Below are 15,450 nucleotides of genomic sequence, written 5' to 3'. Positions count from 1 at the left end.
GGTGTGAGAAACCTGAAAGTGTCTCACCCGCTAATCCCTGGTGATCTGTCTTCCAGGTGGCCAGGACACGGCCATCGCTTTTGGCTCCAGTTCCTGGAGGTGGACCAGTGCGGGATGATCACCTGAGTGAGGGATCTTCATGGAGTGGAATTGGGACACCGGATGCGCGACACGATATCCACCTTCCCATGTAACACCTTTACCCCATCGTACCAGGTAGGATACTTAAAAACTCAACCCCTGCCCCTTTTCCAACACAAACACTTTCTCAGAAACAGCTCACTGAGAAGGAAGACGAACTAACACCCAAGCTGTATACCTGACATATCCCAGTACAATAGCCAGGCAGGGTCAGGCAATTACTGATCATTACACACACGCAGGGCAGGCAATTACTGATCATTACACCTACCTGACTTTACACTACCCCCACATGGATAAAAGACAGATCACAAAAGCATGCACTGAGCAAGGCAAAGCACACGAGGAAGCAGCAGTTCCAAGATGGCAGTTTAATACAAGGCGAAAGACGGCAAGACCGAAGAGGATTGCAAGGAGGGAAGTGCCGTGGACCTTTTCAACTAAAGACCATAACTTTCATGAGCCTTCAAGAATAGGAAACTTAAGACCTGGTCTCAAAGCTGAAGAATCCTGCATTGTGTGTCGGAGGCACCCGGGGCTCTCCCGCATCGATAGATAGTTAAGGCAGGGAGAATTGTTTGCCGCTGTGGTACTCTCCTTGGTTCCTACAACAAAGCAGCGCCAGTAAAGTCTGTACAGCCGGTGAGACTGATAGACCATTCTGTGTTGTACACAACATTGCAAGCAGCAACATGGTATAGTGAAAACTGAAGAGAACAGCGTATGAAGCGTATGTGGCAAGCATCGTGAACTTAAACAGCAGATGAGTGATTGAACTTTGACACCAAGATACAATACTGTATACAGGGTGGTCCGGCAAAATGTTGGTGCTCATTCGAAAGTCTGTTAGGTATCCAACTGCAAGGTGGCAAATGTGTTAAGAAAAGGAATTCTGAAATCAAAAAGGTTCAGCAACAGGTCAGGCAAAACCCTGGGCACATTTTAAAGTTTTTGATAGTAAGAATATAAAGAAAGTAAATAAAGTTGGTCCGAGCCTGACGAAGGTAGATCAGCTAAGAGCTTTTTGTCAAATCAAGTTGGTGTTGAGTTACACTTAAAATTGAAGTTGGTCCAAGCCTGGAGGAGGGAGACTAATTATCTGACCCTGGCTGAGGGTGATCCGGGGTGAATTGTGAGTCACCTGAGAAAGAATATCAAAAGAACATTGTGTTAAAGGAATCTGAGCCCGGCTGAGAGGGATGTGGGATGAATAGTGAAGCTTAGAAATGGAGTACTTGTGAACTGTGAAAGAAGAGAAGAACTTATTGTTTATTTTTAGGCCCTCTGAATGAAGAGACTTTAAAAAGGCAAAGAGTCTTGTGCAACAAAGGCCCTGTTGCTAAGGATTGAACTGTATCCTCGTGCTAGAGAAGCCAGAGACTGTGCTAAGCTTGAGTGAACAGCCTTATCCCGTGCTGAAAACGTGGGGAAGGGAGGCCAACAGCCAGAACATCCTGACATAATTTTGTGAACACGTCTTTCTTTTCATGACATTGTTTCCCACACCATTTGTATTTAGAGGTAAGGATTGGCAATAGGTTTATTAGTATAGGCCCTTTTATTTTGATAAGACACCACTAGGACTGTGTTATTATTATTTGATGGCCGTAGCTGGCTCTCATCTGTAGATTTAGGATTAGATAGGCGTTTTTCAAACCCTTGTTCAATAAACACCATTGAACTGTGGTCACTTGTGTCTGTCTTACTGTTGATTCCATGCCTTCCTTACAAGGGGGATAGCTCAGGGGCAATGCGTTCGTCTTGGAAGCAAGAAAACGCAGCAAAACGCAGGTTCGAATCCCGATCCTGCGCTTAAAACCAATCTCTACTATTAAGCGTGTTATAAAAGAACAATTATAATTATAGAAACCACCATGGGGGAAAATGCATGAGTAATGCAGAAACAAGCAAAGTGATCTCGTAAAAACCACGGAATGCAGTTTGAAGTATAGTATCGCTTTGAGCATGTCTAATTTTAACACTTGATTAGATGTTGCGTGTGACTGTATTTTGGTTTATACAATGTCTTCCCTCCCTAACAACTATCTGTCATCCACAGGAGGAGAGATCAAATCAAGCTAACTCATGTGAAGGTTAGTGTACAAATGAACAGTATTAGTTGTCGTACACAACATTACTCTGCCTGTGCAAAAGAGGAAGTAGAAAGGGAGTTTGAGACTTTACAAGGACAGATCATCTTGTGTAGGAGGAGAAAGGTCATCTGGTCCTAGTGTAACATGGACTACGAGCTGAGTGGAGACAGTTGGGACATGTTTCTAGAGTTTGGGTTTTGTTACAATTTTTGCTACAGTTGAAGATTTCAGCAAAGATGGTCTACTACGAAGTTTTCTGTTGCTTAAATCTGGCTGCTTGAACTTATTAAATAAAGAACAAGAAGCCTAATGCTTGCCTTCCTGTCTTCAAAAGAATCAGGACTTTCCTAAAGTTATTCTGGAAAAATCTTTATTATACTCTCCAAATATCGGTACTATTTTAGAGGTTCAGAGTATGCAGCTTCTGGCTAATGGGGGACAGTTTTTCTATATTTTGAATGTTGTATCTGTCATGTTTGATAGCAAGTCAGACAATGTTTGGTTTTCCTCTTGCTGGATTGAAAGCCCACTGTAGCAGTTGATATGGTTAGACTGTTTCTGCTGTTTGGACACATTTGCAGATCCAGTGTTTTTCCAAGAATCTGGTAAAAAAGACTTGCTTCTTTTCTGTGCAAAGAAATGGGTGATAGAAGCAGGGTGCGACATACTATGGATGAACTGTTTAAGATTGGATTAGGAAGCATCCTGTGATGTTAGAGTTCAACTATAGAAAAATCACAGATGCTACTTGGAGTTGTGGTTTCTGTTATAGATTTGTTTTACTGTTGGAAATATGAAAGTAAAGAAAGTGAAACCAAATACTCACCGCTCTGTCTTTAAAAGAAGTAGATCCTTATGCTAATAAGTAAAGGGAATGTACTCCAGAGTGTTCGTATGCTAACAAGTAAAGAGAATGTATTCCACCTCCGGACTTTCACTAAATATCTAATTGTTGACGAATAGATGGAGGAAGACTTCAGGCACATAACTATAGAACAAGCTAAGAACGGAGAACATTTCAAAAGTATTTCGGTCCTCTAAGATGATAAGTTTGAACAGATTTTGCGCTTGGATATACTATTTTCTTGGCTTTGTCTCTGAAGTAGTACATCATTTTATTTTTTTTAAACTTTATTTATTATTGCACACAGGTTCAGCACATACATATATATAATCAAAATTACCAGCAGTACATTGTACACAATTACTCTCCTTCTGAGTCTGAGTCTTCGAGTTCAGCTTTGTCCACTAGATATTGTTTGTACCTGGCCCATATATTTCTAGGTTTGGAAGAGGGCAGCACCGAGTCCATCTATAGCTCTTCTGTGTCGTTTGTCCATAGCATATCTCTGTCCCAGTCCGCCTTAGTTGGCGGAGTTACACTTTTCCACTTCATTAGTATTGCTCTTTTGGCTATTAACAGGGTCAAATTTAAATGTTTTCGCCAGGTTGGGTTCATTTTTCCCACCGCTCCCAACAAGCACAGTCTTGGTATCCACTCCACTGGCTGATCTGCCATTTCATCTAGAGCTGCACATACCTCTGCCCAGTAGTCTCTCAACTTTGTGCATGCCCAGAGCATATAATATATATTTGCATCTTCAGTGTGACACCTCGGACAGGTTCCCGGTGTGGCGGGATAGATTAGTTTAAGCTTTACTGGGGTATAATGTGCCTGTGTGCTATTTTATAATGTATTAATTTGTATCTAGAGTTACATGATATTTGTTTGATCAATTCACAGATCTGTGCCATTCGCGGTCCTCTATTTGTTGCCCCAGGTCCTGCTCCCACTTATTTCTGGCCGTATGGTTCCCTGCTGGGCGTGTCTGAACTATAACTTTATACAGTGCAGAGGCTGTGATTTTCTGTTTCCCCCCTGTAAACATATATGCCAGCCCCATGTATATCTCCAGTTCTTTAGGGAAAGTGGGGCACGCATTTTGTATGGCAGCTTTTACTCGCATATATTGTATCCTATGTGTGTTTGTATTTCCCACTATATCTTTGATATCTTCCCATGTCACAAAGGGTTTATCCGAGAACAACTGTCCCCATTGAGCAATACCTCTGGCACTCCAATGCGTGGCCACCTCCCCGTCTAGGGCAAATGGTGTTGGGGGTCACCCCAGAGCGGCATACTCGCGTGTTATAACCTGTCTGTTTCAAATATATCGACAATTTTGGCCCAGGCCGTGGTCATAACTTGCGTGGGGTCTATGGAGTTATGGTGTTTGGGGCTTGATCTGCTCATCTTGTGCATTGCTATGATTGCTTCTCGTGCATTCAGATCAGGTGGTGAGCTCCCTGGGTTGAGAAAGTTTGTGGCCCATTGAGCGGCATAGTGTGCCTGTGCTGCCAAGTAGTAGAGCTCTAGGTCCGGTGCCATCAACCCACCCCTTGGATATGTATCGGTTAATGTCCTCCAACTTAGCCTGGGATGTCCTACCCGTACAAACGTGATGCAAGCGCTTTTCATTTTAGCAAACAAAGCGCGACCCGGCCAGACCGGTATCGTATTGAACAGATAGAACAGTTTTGGCAATATTATCATTTTGACTAAGGCTATTCTTCCCATCAGTGAGATGGGAAGGGCGCTGCAACGTTTCATCTTTGCACATAGGTTGTCAGCTAACATGTTGTAATTTAGGGCTCGGGACAATTGGGTCGTCCAGCAACATATGCTCCAAGGTATAATATATGTAACGGGCTCTAGATGAGACCATGTAAGTCTTGGGGTTCTGTTGTGCTTTTCGTGAGCGGGAATCTCTGATTTGTTGGGGTTGAGTCTTAGGCCGGAGTATTCACTGAATCTTTTAACTTCTGCAGGACCTTGCCCAATGTGCGATCTGGGTTCCGTAGATATAGCAGAATATCATCGGCATATAAAGTTATAATCTGTAGTTTGCCCTCGAGCCACAACCCGTATGAACCATAGCGTGACCTAAGGGTATCAGCTAAGGGCTCTATTACTAGAGCGAACAGTAAAGGTGACAATGGGCAACCCTGTCGGGTGCCCCCTAGTAGTTCTAGCATGTCTGTTAAAGTGCCATTGACTCTTATCCTGGTGTAGGGGCGTGCATATAATATTAGTATCCATTTGATGATATTGGGGCCAAACCCATAATTACGTATTACCCTAAATAGGAAGGGCCAGAAGACTGTATCAAATGCTTTTTGCATATCGAGAGATACTGCTATTCCTTGAGTTTCGGGAGGTATTGTGGCCAGAATTTTGTGACATCTAATGTTCTTTGCTGTGGATCTGCCCATAATAAACCCAGCTTGGTCCTCGTGTACCATATAGGGCATCGGTGGTGTTAATCGGGTTGCCAACATTTTCGCAAAGATCTTCGCGTCTGTATTTATCAGTGACAGCGGCTATACGAGCCGCATTCCTCTGGGGTTTTCCCTGGTTTAAGCAGTAGCGTGATTACCGCCTCCCTAGTGGTTTTGGGCAGTTCCCCTTTATTTAAGGCTTCCCCCCCACACTGCGTATAGTCTGGGTACTAAAAGGTGACTGAATTCTTTATAAAATTCCGCCCCAAGGCCGTCCGTACCAGGGGCCTTCCCATTAGGAAGAGTTTTTATTGCCTCTGCTATCTCTGCCTCAGTGATCGGGCTCTCTAGAGTTTCTCTAGTGGCGTCAGCTAATAGTGTTGTTGGTATTTGGGAGAGATAATGATCTATCTCTTCCTCAGTTGCGTTGCACTGAGGGGAGTACAGTTTTTTATAGAATTCATAGAATGTTTCTTTCACCTTACTATTTTCCGCGGACACTGTGCCATCCAGTAATTTTATCCATGGTATAGTTGTCGAGACTCTCTCACCGCTAACTGTTCTAGCCAATAGCCTCCCAGGACGTTCACTCTCCCCATATCGACGTGCCGCTGCTGGTTTGTTGAAGTACCGGATCTCTTGGTCCGCCGCTTCTTTATATTCTTCTAGCTTAGTTTTAATCTCTGAACTCAGCCGTGATGATGGGGTTTGTGCGTACTGGGAATGTAAAGAGGCTATTTCTGTCTCTAAGCACGCCAATCTACCCCTGATATCCTTGAGGACTCCGCACTCAGCGGATATTGAATTGCCTCTTATGCAGACCTTAAATGCCTGCCATAGTATTGCCTGACTGGAAACAGAGTTCTCATTAATATCGAAGTATTCCTGTATTTGCTGTGTCATTGTAGTTTTATAGATCAGGTCCTCTCCATGGTGGCCTGTTTACCGTAATCTCAGGAATTTGCAATGTTAGCTGTATTGGCGAATGATCTGAATATGTTCTGGGATAAATGTGAGCCAGGTCAATAATTTGTTGTCTACCAGCCACAAATCTATTCTAGAATGCATGTCGTGCACTGTGGAGTAGTATGTATATTCCCTTTTTGAAGGGTTTAGTGTTCTCCATGCATCTTTTAGGTTTAGGTCGGACATATGGATACGTATCTTCTGTGCTGCCTTGGTCAATCTAAGTGTACACTGGTGTTGAAATCCCTGCCACCGATCATTCAGGCCGTGGGGTAACTCACCAGTTTTTCAAACGCTGTGGAGTAGAAATCTGGGTCATCGATATTTGGACCATATAGATTAAGTAGGACTATCTCTCTGTCATAAAGAGTGCCATGGAGCAATACAAATCTGCCCTCGGGATCGCATTCAGAGTTTATATAGGTAAATGGTAGGGTTTTATGTATTATGGTCGCCACCCCCCTTGGCCGTTTGGAATATATTGTGCAACATTGGCGTGTCCCCCAGTTTGGCACAATTTGTCCTACTTGCTGTGGTCCTAAGTGTGTTTCTTGCAGAAAAATTACTTTGGGGCTCTGCCTGTTAATGTATGCCAATATCTTCCTTTTCTTGATTCGGGATCCCAGGCCACGTACATTCCAGCTCAGTATTTTTACGTTGTCTGTGCCAGTTTTAGCCATTGTCTATGAAGTAATTGTAATCATATGCATGACGGTTTATTTCAATTGTGTACTTAGTAACAGTAGTGCTTGGTACCTGCGCGCTTTTTGTTTTAATACCTTCCATTCCATAACTAAACCCCAACAAACTCAAACTGACCCCTCCCCCCTTCCTCCTAGTTCCCCAAAGTTTAACTATGCCCATTAAATCCCCCCCTCCCCACCCATCAATTTCTTGTGCACCTGCTACAGGGGGGACTGTAGCGACATCCAGTGCCCATGCCGTAATTGGTCATTTAAAATGTGACCGGTTCTACGTTGTTGCTCTCACTCATATTGACACATGTGGGTTAAGCTCCAAGACATGATTTGCAGAGTAAGTCATGTTCACCCCCTATGTGAGCCACCCGAAGGGGGCCTTCGCAAGTCTATTCTTCATCGTTCACGTGCTTGCTAGTATATGACTTTGGGGTTTTAAGAGTCTCTATCGGTTCCAGGCTGACCAGGCGCAGCGGGGATATGTATTTCAATGAAGTTTGCTGCCTCCTCTGGGAACGTGAAGAAAAATGTTTTGTTCTGATGTATTTTTAGTCTCGCCGGGTAAAGCATGGCGTATTGCACTTGTCGTTCTCGCAGCAGTTTCTTGACCCCGGCGAAAAGTCTCCTTTCTTGTTGTACAGCCAGTGTGAAATCCAGAAAGATACGTATGGTGTTGGCTTCCCATCTCAGTTCTTGTTTTTGTCTTGCAGTTTTCAAAATCAGGTCCATGTCGCTATCGTTTATCATGCGTGCTATGATAGGTCTAGGGTATGCACCAGGTTTTGGCTTTGGGGCGAGTGACCTATGTGCCCACTCCACGATGAACATTGCCGACCATCCAGGATCTCCCAGGAGATTTCGTAAAAGATCTTCTACTGCCTTTTCCATCGACCCCTTCAATGCTTCCTCCGGAACTGAAACTATGCAAATGTTGTTCCGCCGGGATCTAGCCTCCAGATCGCATTTGGGCTTCACCGTCGCCAGCTCTATTGCCATTGTGGACACGGTGTTCTTCAAGGCCTATAGTGCGTCTTCTGTGCCAGATATTCTCGTCTCTGCCATGCGGGATGTAGTTTTATCCAGTTGTGTCTTAATGGAAGCCACATTTGCGGTTATCCCATCCAGTTTTTCGTTGAGGGCAGAGAAACCCTGTTGCATGACCAGAAAGACCGCCTGAGGGTCCATCATTGGCACCGAGGTAGCTGGCTGCTCCTGTGGGGGTACTTCCTCGAACATCTCGGAGTCCGTTTCTTTCCTGATCGCTGTTGTGCATTTTTCTCCTCTTCCTTTCTTAGGACCAAAGCTCTTGGGCATTGTTTGTTAAGGGGGTGCGACCTGGTAACAAGCCAAGCAGTCCTTTTGTATGTGATTCCTATACCTGATGGGCTTAGGGTGGTAATTGAAGCTGGCTTTATGGAGGCTTTTTGGTTTGCTCTCGGGGCTGGTTCTATGCACCTCGAAATGTCTGTTCGGTTTGTGTTTTAATGTCCGTTATCAGTAGCCCCTTCTAGCTGTTAGCCTATTGTCTCTGTATGAAATTTCTATGATTACTTTAATTTCTTAGGGGTAGGTTTGTTGTTAACGAGATATGCTCTTACACTAGTTGTTTTGGTAAGTGTATATATCTGCTGCTTCTTGGGATTATGTCTCTCGTCCACCTTTTCCTCCTAAAACGTGTTTCTTGCCTGCCCGTTTGCAATGAGCTCTTCGGCTGTATTCTGTGGAGAGTGTCCCTGCGCCTCTTAAATCTTTGACTCTCAGTGGGTCGCTGACCCCATGTTCCCCCTGCCGCCTGGATGCCTGATGCACTCTATAGGGTCCCCCAGTTGCCTGTATGTGGGTCCCTCTTCCCCGCAGGGGGGGCCTCAGTGACCTCCTGCTTGTCCCCTATCGCCTGCTTCCGGTCGCACCACAGGTACACTGGCACCCCTGCTCCTGAGGATTGCATAGCAAGAGGGGGATGTTAATTGGTGCCGACGAGGTTCCCTTCCAGTCAGGCTAGCATGTGGTGTTATAGAGCGGTGTTACTCCATTTAGTGTGGCTCGCCAGTATTGGTTTGTAGTATGGCAGTAGCACAGGGCAAGGGCCCAGGCCTGATGCAAGTGGAAGCGGTTAGTTGCGCCCAGTGCGGAGGGTGTCTCAGACGGTATCCGGAGTGCCTGCGACTCACTTCAGCGGCAGCCGGGCCGCGTACCCCTCCGCCACCACAAACGCTGTTAGGCGCTGGTCTCCTCCTCTTGGTCCGCGACGTGCCTCTGGTCTGCCTCTCTCGCCGCACATGGGAGCTTATACCTGCTGTAGTTCTGATATCCCGCCAGCTAGTGCTTCCAAACTCTGTATGTTTAGTCTAGGAGTGTTGCTGCACGTCTCTCGTAGTTTTCAGTGAGAAGTGTCCAAAAGATGATTATAAAAGCATTTCGGCCCTGAATGTCGCTGGAGCTCACACGAGAGCGGCCATTCCTTCTCATGCGCAACAGCGCCCCTCCCCCAGTACATAATTTGCTATTAGACTATAATTACCTGTTACTTCACAATTCTTGATATATGCTCATGTGTTGCTTCGTTATTGACCTATAAACTGTGCTATGGCCTAAATAGACAATCCAAACCTTGACGCTGAAGATACCTTGCAATATAAAAAGATCTCTCAACACCTGGCAATGCCATGTATGCAATATAGGAGCCATGCAATTATAAGGAAATAAATGGCAACAATAGTTGATTGTGAGGTTATTTGGTATGAAGGGACAGGAGTTCCTGGCCCATTAGGGAACTGAATGAGGGATGTGCGTGCAATGCCGCTCCCAGACTGCAGAAAAACCATAAGGACTGTAAGAGGGGAAGAGAAACTGCATTCTGACTTTACACACATTTCTATTAATACTGCTGAATTCCATTTGAAGCACACATTTTAGCTTGATTACAATTCTTGTACACTCATTGCTTGTGACTTGTACATTGGCCCATATTATTTCATCCAGGTGTTTTCTTGAACCCATTCACCGTTTTATTTTTCCTTTCATTGATCCAATTTTCTTTTACCATTTATTAAGCAGTTACCTTGTGTCTGCTTGGTGTGCATCTGCTTCTCTGGAGACTGCCTGCTGCCACCACCATTTAGCTACAACATTTGATCTTCAGGTTCTTTTTGTCACCTCTTCTAAGTTTGTTGCTTCCAATACAGACGATTACTAAAAGAACATGAAGAAACAAAGGGTTTTAAAGCAAAAATAAACAAGCTTGCAATTCAAATACTTTTGAAGGGAGAACACACTTTCAGTTGCTAGCTTTGAAGACCATACCGATCCCTAGCTCAGATTTTAGTTGTATGGTAACTACCCAAAAAAGCTTCCCAGGTTTAATCCAGTTGCAAAATTTTAAATCGGAACCATCAGTTGGCTAGTGATAAATTACTCATGGGGGGTAAGAAATGTTGTGCTATGTGTATGAACATAGTTGAGGTGGCAAATTACTTTATGGCTGGCTAGTGGCTTGCAACTTCAATTATTTGCACCCTGCTTTAATTATCTTAATTAATGTTTAAAATGTTCTAAAGGCACACTGTATTCTATGGCCGAAGATTTACACTCAAAAACACTTTAAGGGTGATAATGACCCCTCCCGAGGTATAGAAGGCTGTTGGCACATAAAGGTAACAGCAATACTGGTTTTGGAGTTTTCATGATTAAGTACAAGAAGTAGAAATGTGACTTTAACAGTGCGTAGTGAGTAAAGTAAAAGGTTAGTAAATTAAATTTTTTTATTTTTTATTTTGTAGTGTTTAAGTAAGGTTTAGCCATAAAATAAGCATCTAAATTAAAACCTGGTTCGAATGAAGCGGGTTTAACATGAGCATGGACTATGAGCCATCTAAACCGTTTTGCTTTGCCTTTGTTTTGTTAAATAGGATGCTACAGCAAAAAAAGCTCCTTCCAGAGAGGAAATCTCTTGTTGAAAAAATCATGCGTGTAAACTGTATTGTTGTTTCACTCTTTGCTTTTGAACACAGAATGTTCAGAAAACAGTCATTAACAGCAGTTATTCAATACACTCTGAACATCCTGATTGGCTGAGGTCAATAACTATCTCCATATTACTAACCAATTTAATGGTTCTACATCTTTCAGCAGCTGAAGGATTAAGGGCTCAGTCTTTGCTAGGATTCCATATCGTAGCATACATGTTGGCGCCATGTCAGAGCTATCCTCCCGTGTAGAGGTGCCCCATCACTCATGATAGTACAGTGTTGCAGTACAGGTAATTTCTCATGTTTGCTGGGCGACTGAAATCTATTACGCCATCAGACATTATTAAGTCTTGCATTCCTCCAATCTAACCTGGAAAATGGACAAGAAACACTGTTCCAACTCTATCCCCACATAGGAATGTAGGCTCTGTAGGGAAGGCATGGTATCACAACTATGACACTGACAAGGGATGCCATTTGTAAAACCTTTATTGGAAACTTTGGGGTCGGAGAAACTCCTATTTTGCCCTATAACTAAGATGGGAGTAGTCTCGACCATCAAACGATAAACAAAACAGTCCTAGTGGAGTCCGTAAAATCAAAATGGCCCATGCTAACAAAACCTAATGCCTTCCTTATCTCTTATGCAAAAAGGAGAAATATATGCAAAGGAAAAATCAGTGTTCAAAAGAATAAAGGTAATTGAACCAGTTCTCCTCCTCAGGTTAAGCCTCACAGAGTAAGGCTGTCCTTGTAGGCAGTATGACACACTCTGGCTCCATCTCTGACACTAAGTTCCAAACCGTGGATTGAGGCCCGGCTGGCCTTCGACGTTAACGTCTCTTTCCTGACTAACAAAATTGTATTCCAATCTAAAGTTCACAAAGGTCTCCCTCTGCCGGCCTCAGACCTTACAGCACACACAACACGTAGGTCCCCCTCTCTCGGGCTCAGACCTCTCAGGTCACAGTTTAACACAAACATGCCGGGGGCGGGCTCCCCCTCCACAAGCTTATTGTACTTTGGGTCTCCCTCAATCAAGCTCGGACCCCTTTCGGCTGTCAAAGACTTTCGAATGTGCGTGACTCTTTACAGACCACTGCAGAATCACTTTGACTCAAAGTTCACGTTTACTCTCATTACAATTGACTTTGACGTTTGTTCGTGAAAGGTACAAAAAGCGGAGACTTTCGAATGGGCTACTTCCTTTTGCTGGACCACTCTGATTCCATGTCATTTCGCCGACACGCGTTTTTACGACAGGTGTTTTGCCACTGGAGTTTTTATGAAAAACAATCGAAATATTGTTTACATTATAGTGGGGGAGGCTCCCACCCAAAATCCCCCTATTATTTTAATCTATTTTTAATTTCCCTTCCCCCAACCCTTTTGTCCTTTCACATTCCCCCTCACCCCCCAAAACATTTTGATGGAGATTTTCGTAAAAACTCCTGCGGCAAAACACCAGTCGTAAAAACAGGTGTTGGCGAAAGGATGCCATACCCACTCTGTTACTTAGTATCACTGGTCTCACAGCTGCCTTTTACTTCAAAGTTCATTCACAGGTTTGCCTTTCTTCGCATCTCATGCAGCCTTCACTTGTGATATAATGTTGCTACTTCATTTGCTTTAACACACACCGTCTCTCCGGTCACTTGCCAACTCACTGGCTGTGTGCACTTCTTTCTTGTTTTGCTATTTCCATTTCATGAGACAAGTTATTATCACAGGTTGTCCTCGCCTCCCCAACTCTGTCATTCACCAGGGAGGGTTGCTAGCATCCTTGAAAAACAATGCAATCTTCACGTGCGGGGTCTGGCCTTCTCCATGAGTCTCTTGCGATCTATCAGAGGCTACAACCTCCAGTAGGGAACCCACTCACTAATAATAACCTCCCTTTTTATCGAACCCTCTGCATGTTTCCTACCCGTGCAAAAGAATCTATGCAAAACTGTATACATGTAACTGAACTTGTTTCCCCTGTCCTTGTCTGTAACTAAGCCTTCTGTCTGTAACTAGCGCCACGATGCCTCAGAGCTGCTGCACGCTCTACAAAATCTGAATAAATAAATAAATGGGGTTTTCGGCCGGCTGCTCTCGTCCCTTGGTTCGTTGCTCTGCTCCAGTATGTGTGCCTTTGTCCCAGAAGTTCTGGTCATACTCGTGTTACGCCTTGATAAGGGTGTGTCTTTAGGTGTTGCCTTTTATTCATGTGAGGAGAGCTAACTGGTATCAGGTGTATGCACTTAGTGTAAAGTGACTGACTTTGCATGACCCGATGAACGGGACATGCCCAGTACGATGTGAGGGTGTTAGTGGGGGGGGGAATGGGGTTGGGACTTCAGAAAATCCTACAAAATAGGATGCGGTAGATAAACAAAAGGGGGGTGGGGGGAGAGTACTGCGTCTCACCCCCACACCCCAAAGACCCATCACCCAGGTGATCCTCCCACATCGGTCCACTCCCAGGAACTGGATCCAAAAGTGATGACCGTTCCTGGCCACCTGGATGACAAGTCCCTTGGTTTCTCACAGTTCACTGCATGCTACTGTACAGGGCAAAGTTTATGGGACAGAGGATCATTTATGCTATCACTGTCTGAGGTCTCTTTGCAGCATTGGATAGGATGTTTATATGTTCTATACTTGGCATAAAGCAGCCTTTACTAGTATGTCAATGCAAATCAACGCACGTGGTTACTGCACAGATCATTGTGTGATATGCCATGGCAGAGATGCATGAGGCCGATTTGAGTTTCCATTAATATTTGTGCTAGTTTCAGATTATTTGGTGGTCCGGGTTTAGGGTGTTGCTGATGGAATATAACATGGAACCTTATTGGAGACACATCTCTATAATGAGATGATCCAGCTGCTGCCCAAATTCCTTACCAAGAGGAGTATCAAGCGCTTTGGTTTTTCCATTCCTCTGTTTATCAGAAAGGTCTTATTTTTCCAGGCGTTTGGAGTCAGCAAAATGAAACTAAGATTAGTATGGTGGAATAATGTTTTTTTTCTAAATTGAGTTCATTTGCTGAACACTGTGTTCACACAGGCTGAGCAAAACCTTCTGGTGTTTGACTTCCGTAATGAGCAGCAGGCGTGCTTTCCCTTCCAGGTCTATTCTTCCGAGGGTGAGAGATGAAAGATGAGGTTTGGAACACTTCCATCAAGTCTTAGTAATTCTCAAGAGAGGAAGTTTTGTTTAGGAATCAAGTTCATGTGCATAATTCATCTTTCGTGTGCTAATGCTTTGGTTTGACAGTTATTTACTGCTCAGTTCTTTTGGGATAAGACCTTGGCATGTTTTCATGTGAAACGTGCTCCTGTGTTACTAGCTAAAGTTATTTATTATTAGCACATCAAGATCATTATTGACCTCCTGTCAGCCAATCAGAATGTTCAGAGCGCAGTCACTAACTACTAGTATTGACTACATTCTGAGCATTTTGACTTTAAAAGCAGACATCGAAACCACAATGCAATTTCCAGGCAAAAGTTTCTTCCTTTCTGGGAGATCGGAACTTGCATTAATTTTTCGCAGTTTACTTTTGCATGACGCCTACTGCATGCTCATGTTAAACCCATTCTACTTTAACTAAGTTTGCAATTAAAATACTTAACGTTGTCCGTTTACTTTACTCACTATTAAAGCTACGTTTTTACTTCACCACCAAAACTTCAAAACATGTATTACTACTACCGCAATGGAGGGGTCCATTATCGCTTGGTAAAGCCTCTGCTTTGCCTCGGGAGATACATAGTGGTGGTCATTATACTACGATAATGACCCATCCCCTCAGTCTATTAGTCTATATTATTACATTGCTCAGAAGCTAGAGGAATCGAGCAAAACACTATATTAAAAAATGCAATAATCATTAGGACATGGAGATAACTGTCAGCCTCCTCTCAGTCAATCAGAATATTCGCAGTACAGTCAGTAACTACTGGTACTGACTGCATTCCAAACATTATGATTTCAGAAGCAGACAGCCAAACCACATGAATCATTCCTCTACATTCAAGAAACAGCAATACAATTTCCCAGCAACATTTCTATCAACAAGACAATTTTCATTGCTATTAATGTCAGAGTCAACATCCAATTTAGCGCAACAAATTTGGAACAATGCTTTTACTTTTCCATAAAGAAATTGTTCACTTTTTCACTACATGCAGGATCATAACTGTTCCAGCTCAATACAGTTAAGTGTTAAAATTCTTATGACAAACTTGTTATGTAAATATTACAAAATAAAATCAGACTTAACATAATACTATGATTTGTATATTTATCATACT

General features: G+C 43.5%; 1 protein-coding gene across 4 annotated transcripts in view; it reads right to left on the bottom strand.

Annotated features, from left to right (window-relative positions):
* Nucleotides 1-15,450, bottom strand: part of LCLAT1 (lysocardiolipin acyltransferase 1) — a 1,406,982-nt gene that overhangs the window by 1,071,419 nt on the left and 320,113 nt on the right. For all 4 annotated transcript variants that reach the window (XM_069608660.1, XM_069608659.1, XM_069608662.1 and 1 more), the window contains one exon: nt 10,239-10,369. The gene's annotated coding sequence lies outside the window, so the exon portion shown is untranslated. The remainder of the gene's footprint in view (nt 1-10,238; nt 10,370-15,450) is intronic.

This window comes from Ambystoma mexicanum, chromosome 4q (assembly GCF_040938575.1).
Source record: "Ambystoma mexicanum isolate Mex_15411 chromosome 4q, UKY_AmexF1_1, whole genome shotgun sequence".
Lineage (NCBI taxonomy): Eukaryota > Metazoa > Chordata > Amphibia > Caudata > Ambystomatidae > Ambystoma > Ambystoma mexicanum.
Note: the sequence above shows the minus strand (reverse complement) of the source record. Positions and strands in the feature narration are given on the sequence as shown.